This window comes from Drosophila ananassae (genome assembly GCF_017639315.1).
Source record: "Drosophila ananassae strain 14024-0371.13 chromosome Y unlocalized genomic scaffold, ASM1763931v2 tig00000106, whole genome shotgun sequence".
Classification (NCBI taxonomy): Eukaryota; Metazoa; Arthropoda; class Insecta; order Diptera; family Drosophilidae; genus Drosophila; species Drosophila ananassae.
Genome location: NW_025319066.1, coordinates 445,120 through 450,876, shown reverse-complemented (window position 1 = coordinate 450,876; position 5,757 = coordinate 445,120). Strand labels below are relative to the sequence as shown.

Here is a 5,757-nt window from a genome sequence, read left to right as displayed (position 1 = left end):
TCAATCAAGACATAAATATTCCGATTACACATTCAAATAATAATAACTTACTTATCCCAGCACGATCCGAAGTCGTGAGACAAATTAATATAATAACCACCCACAAAGAAGTCCTTATTAAAAATCAGTGTATAGATGAAGGCATCATTATAGCCAGCACTATAACTGATTCAAGCAACACATTTGTCCGAATATTAAATACGACCGATAAAAATTAAATTATAAACATTTCCAAAATAAAGTACGAACCATTGGAAAATTATCAAATTGTAGTATGCATGGGTCATTATAGGAAGCATCCACTGTAGCAATACAATATTGTGCTACTGTGTTGTTATATAATCATAATGCCCCGGCCAAATAGCCAGCTATATACATATGCCTTAAAGCCTCACTCCTGGGAAGTGCATTGGTCAGCAAATTCCCATGAGTTGATAACGCATACAAATAAGCCATGCATACTTACACCCTTACGCTCGGGCCGCTACCAGCCTTATATACGAGCATAGAAATATATCTAATATATAAAATTCTCGTGTCACAGTTTTCGTTACCATACTCCTCCGAAACGGCTTGACCGATTTTGATGAAATTTTTTGTGCTTATCCGGTATCTATGAGAATCGGCCAACATCTATTTTTCATCCCGAATAATTGCCGGGAAAATCCTCAAACCGCATTTTTCTATTTCCCATACAAACGTTTTCTAAATAAAATGGAGGCTACAATAATAGTAGGCGCCGGTACGTGATTCATTGTTTGACAGCTTCTCATTATTCTCTGCTCAGTTAATTTTATGTGACAAACCGATATTGTGTTCACTGAAAAATTGTGAAAAATATTGGAAAAATTTTAATTTAAAACCATCAAATCAATCACGTGTATTGTGGAAATTATTTTTCAAATTCATTTGTCTTAAACCAGCAACAAGTGTTTTGTGATAGTGACACTTTATGAGCGGGAAATTTTCTCACTTTGATTAATTACAATTTACGATGCCGAGGAGAAGACGGCATGACTTAGGTCGTCGTAGTCAACTAAATGTGCGAAGAGCTACCTCACGTGCTAACCGCACTGATGACCAGAGACAGGCAGATCAAGAAAATAGTCGTATTGCTATGTCAGAATTGCGTTCTGTAGTGAGTGATAATGTAGGAGATAGGCTTAGAATGCAATGAGTTCGGGCACATCAAACACATCAACAGCAAGCTAGACATAATGAAATTGAGCGAATCCGCAGACGTAGTGCTCCTGTGATTCTTGAACGAGCTGCATTCCACTATGATCCGGCAATTGATTATTTTGCCGACAAATCTGTAAAAATTGGGGAAATGAAAACAATTTGTAAATATTGTAAGGCGTTAAAGAACACTGTTGAATCTACTGGATTATGTTGCGCTGAAGGCAAAGTAAAATTGCCACAATTGGTCCCACCCCCAGATCCTTTACGCTCTTTAGTTTCTGGGATTGGAAATGATTCTAAGCACTTCTTGACCAACATTCAGAAATATAACAACTGTTTCCAGATGACATCATTTGGTGCTACACATATTATACAAGACAATTTCATGCCCACTTTTAAGGTATTATATTAAACATATTCAAGTTTGTATTAAAATATATATATAGGAAATAATGGCCAAATTTTGAAAAATCACAGATACAAGGACAATTTTATTACTTACTGGGAACTCTGTTAGCACTACCTGATGCAGATCATCAATTTTTACAAATTTATTTTATGGGCAATTCAGATGAGGAAATTAATAATCGTTGTGCTCACAATCCAACAGTGAAGAGAACCATTGTCCAACAATTACAAATGTTTCTTCATCAGAATAACAATTTAGTAAACATGATCAAAATAGCATTGGATCGGATGCCATCTGATAGCCATAATACTGGAAGACTGGCTGTGAAAAGACTGATGAATAACGTCATTGAGGCGACAATCATAAAAGGAAAATACAAAGGAGAGGATGTCTTGATCCCGCGGATACCGATGATTCCGACGGATATACCATTCGATTTTAAACGCTTACAATTTTTAAATTTTTAAATACAAAAATTTTAAATTTTGTCACAAAAGAAGATTCTGAACGCAACAAAAAAAAAACAACAGCTGGCAGAACGAAGTCTGCCGGGTCAGCTAGTATATATATGAATATAGCCGCGACTGATCGCTGCCGAGCTTTTGTAGGCAGCGCAGCCGCGAGCAACAGAATATCAAATCACTCTAGATTTGACTTTTAAAGAATAAAGTCTAAATTAACAAAACACTAAGAAAACTCAATAAAGATTACAAAACAAAATAAACTACATGGTTTAAATCAAACAACATGGCGACCGTGACAGGACAATCGAACTCGATATCTCACGAGAGTATCGATATCACTGGAGGCCACCTCTAGAAACACAACATTTTCTGCGCCTCCCGACATCGACAGCCTCATCCGCAGCTAGCTACACTTTTGTTATTTTCATTAGTTCTAAGCAAATATATAGTGTATAAACGAACATTAAATTGGTGACCCAGACAAACAACGACAAACAACGACTCCACACAAGACGACGCCGACGTCTTTCACGATACCGTTAAAATTCCGCCCTTTTGGACCGAGCACCCAGAATTATGGCTGTCGCAAATCGAAGCCCAATTCGGTCTGGCAGGAATAACTGCAGACGACACGAAATTCAACACGATCCTGGCGACAATCGAAGCACCGGTACTGGCCCGAATTGCCGACGCCATCGTCAACCAACCAGTACGAAAACTTAAAGTCGTGCATTTTGGAACGCTTCTGCGAAAGCGAGCAGAAGAAAATCCAGAAGTTGATTTCGGAGACTGACCTTGGTGACAAGCGCCCCACACAACTGTTCAACGAGTTAAACGCACTCGCCACAAACAAAGTTGTCGAAACTTTCTTAAAAGCACTGTGGCTGCAGCGCCTACCAACACAAGTGCAAGCGATCTTGCAAGCATCGGACGCCTGCCTAGCAGATTTAGCTAAGTTGGCAGACAAAGTCATGGAAGTCGGCGATTTTCATCATATACGCACCGTTGACGCCAAATCGGCGCCACCCAGCAGCACCGTTTTCGACGAACGTCTAGACCGCATCGAGCAACAAATCAACGCACTGTTCAAAAACCTTTACCGCAAGAACAGTTCATCCACATCAACGGATCGCAACAGCGTCCCGACCTCAGGCTTGTGTTTGGCAACGCCGCCAAGAAATGTCGCCAACCGTGCTCGTTTTCATCCGAACCAAACAACTAAAACAGTCTTCGGATTCGGCGGACAAATTCGAAGAAGACCACAACACAATTGCCCGCTTCGCCATCAACGACAATTACTCCAAAACTCAATTTCTCATCGACACCGACGCCGACATTTCAGTGACAATTGCACAGTGCCGACATTTCCACCCTGCAGAATCGCAAAAACGCATAATATTTTCGCTGGATTGGGACAAAACTTTGTTTGGACCTTCGTATTAGACTTCTGCATGAATGCATCCAAAAGGACAAATGAATCACTTATTCTAAAAGTGGGTACACTATTTTTTGTGCACAGTATATTTGGGTGTGAGTGAATAGGGTAGTATTGTCTGTTTTGATTGACAGTAGTATCACTCATTCCATAGTTGTACAGCCTCAATGAGTACAGCAAAATTGGTGTGCAGTAGTCAACGCACTGTACAATGTTTTGGTGTGCAGTTGACTTACTGTACAGTGAGTGAAACTTCATGACTGGTATATACATACACACATATATGTATAGTTCTCATGTGTATGTATTTCCAATTAAAAAATTGATTTGTTTTTTCGTTTTAAATGTATTTATTATAAAATAAAAAATTTATAAATTATTTATATTTAAATTTAAACTAATTATAATAATTATTTTATGTTATAACATTATCTACATTTAAGTTATCAATATTAGAATGAAGGAACATTATTTTGTTTACCATGTCTTCAGTGGTGGCAATTTTGGACCGTTTTTCGCAAATCAAATTTTTGGCAACGGAAAATGCCTTTTCCGATGCTGCACTGCTTGCGGGAGCTGCTAGTATCTTTTAGCTAATTTGATAAAGCAGAGGAAAACGGTCTTTATTTATTGACCACCACTGCAGAACATCAAAATCTTGACTGTACGCTTTATTTACATTTTTATATGTTTGTAGTTCATCCTGAATGTTTGAGAAAATGTTGTGAGTTCATTGCACGAGCGTCGATCTCCTTAGAATCCATGTTTGTCCACTTATTAAAAATTACTGCACTCACCTGTACAGTTGTACACAGTTGACATACAAGATGTACAGTGTTAAAAATAAGCACAAATGTAGTAATCACTATCGAAAAGTACAATCAAATACTGTTCACAATCGAAGTGAGTACACTGAAAATGTTGTGCTTTCTTATTGTGACCTATAGAGTATACTGTACAATAAAGAATGAGAGCAGTGTTTTTGAATACACTACACTACTGTACAGATCTGTTCTGCCACAAATGAGTGCATTCATGCAGAAGTCTACTTCGTATTAGCTGACGTCAACTGCGCTATCATTGGAGCCGATTTTCTTCAACATTTCGACTTACTCGTCGATATGAAACGACGCAAACTCATCGATCGAGCTACGCTGCACGAATCAACATGTCACGCGCCTCAACGTAAAATCAACGCGATTTTATCCTACGACACGAGCAACCAATACGCTAGGATGCTTCACGAATACCGCGATCTCGCAACGATCAACTCGAACCGGCTGCCAGCAGAGTCCGAAGTAACGCACTTCATCTCGACCAACGGCCCGCCTACTCACGCCCGCGCCCGACGACTAGCGCCCGACAAACTCAAAGCCGCAAAAACTGACTTCTCCTACCTCATCGAAAAAGGAGTATGTCGCCCATCAAAAAGCCACTGGTCCAGTCCATTACACCTGGTAAAGAAAGCAAACGGAGAGTGGCGACCATGCGGCGACTACCGAGCACTAAAGAACGTAACAGTGCCGGATCGATACCCTATTCCGTACATACTGGATGTAACAAGCATCCTACATGGTAAAAAGATATTTTCAAAAATCGACCTGCAAAAAGCGTATCACCAGATCCCTGTCGAACCGCAAGATATTCCCAAAGCAATTATTACGCTTTTTGGGCTATTCAAATTCTTGTTCATGGCACTCGTCTTACGCAATGCAGCGCAAACTTTTCAGCGTCACATAAACAACGTAATGCAGGATCTCGGCTTTGTTTTCGCATACATCGACGACATTCTGATCGCTTCAGAATCCGAGGAGCAGCACGAGACGCACCTCCGTACGACCCTTGACCGCCTTCGAAAGGCACATCTCACCGTGAACTTCGAGAAGTGCCAATTCGGTAAATAACAACTCAAGTTCCTGGGACATGACATCAGCCAGCACGGTTTGAAACCATCCGAAGCCAAAGTGGAAGCCATCCGCCACTTTAAAAAACCGCTTATAACTAAAGATTTAAAAAAGTTTCTGGGTATGATCAACTTCTATTATCCTTCGTGCTGCTGATAACCAACACATACTCCAGACGCTAATCCAGGGCAATAAAAAGAACGACAAAACCCCGATACTCTGGTCTTCAGAAGCCCACCACGCCTTCTGAACGCCTGCAAGAACGAGCTTGCAAACGCTACATTGCTGAACTACATGGCACCTAACTCGCAATTAACACTAACCACCGATGCCTCCGATGACGCCATGGGTGCCGTGTTACAT

General features: G+C 40.3%; 1 long non-coding RNA gene across 1 annotated transcript; it reads left to right on the top strand.

Moving 5' to 3' along the window:
• The first annotated feature begins 814 nt into the window (after positions 1-814).
• LOC123258211 lies at positions 815-1,944 on the top strand. The gene is made up of 2 exons (XR_006507996.1): positions 815-1,582; positions 1,660-1,944. It is a non-coding gene; the product is annotated as an uncharacterized LOC123258211 (long non-coding RNA).
• The last annotated feature ends 3,813 nt before the right edge of the window (positions 1,945-5,757 follow it).